This window comes from Myotis davidii, unplaced genomic scaffold, assembly GCF_000327345.1.
Source record: "Myotis davidii unplaced genomic scaffold, ASM32734v1 scaffold399, whole genome shotgun sequence".
Lineage (NCBI taxonomy): Eukaryota > Metazoa > Chordata > Mammalia > Chiroptera > Vespertilionidae > Myotis > Myotis davidii.
The window spans coordinates 5,632,972-5,633,219 of NW_006292094.1; the positions used below are offsets into that span (position 1 = coordinate 5,632,972).

At 65.3% G+C, this 248-nt stretch overlaps 1 protein-coding gene across 1 annotated transcript in view; it reads right to left on the reverse strand.

Annotated features, from left to right (window-relative positions):
• The window catches only part of SDK1 (sidekick cell adhesion molecule 1), a 455,450-nt gene that overhangs the window by 113,740 nt on the left and 341,462 nt on the right, over nt 1-248 (reverse strand). The window lies entirely within an intron of this gene.

Sequence of the window (248 nt, forward strand, 5' to 3'; positions counted from 1 at the left end):
TGTACCCGAGACATTGGAGCTGGGACCCGGCCCGGGGCTGCTGGCTGGCTGCCTCGCCATAATTTGCAAGGTCTGAGGCCACCAAAGGCGGCCACGCTGACCAAAGCCACTGACCGAGGACTCCATGGTGGACACAGGGGCAACCCCTGCCCAGGCCCCGCTGACTGGGAGGCTGGGCTACGGTCTCAGGAGTGGCCCCTCTGCCCCGGAACCTGGCCTCACACAGTGACCAAGGTTAAACAGGCAGG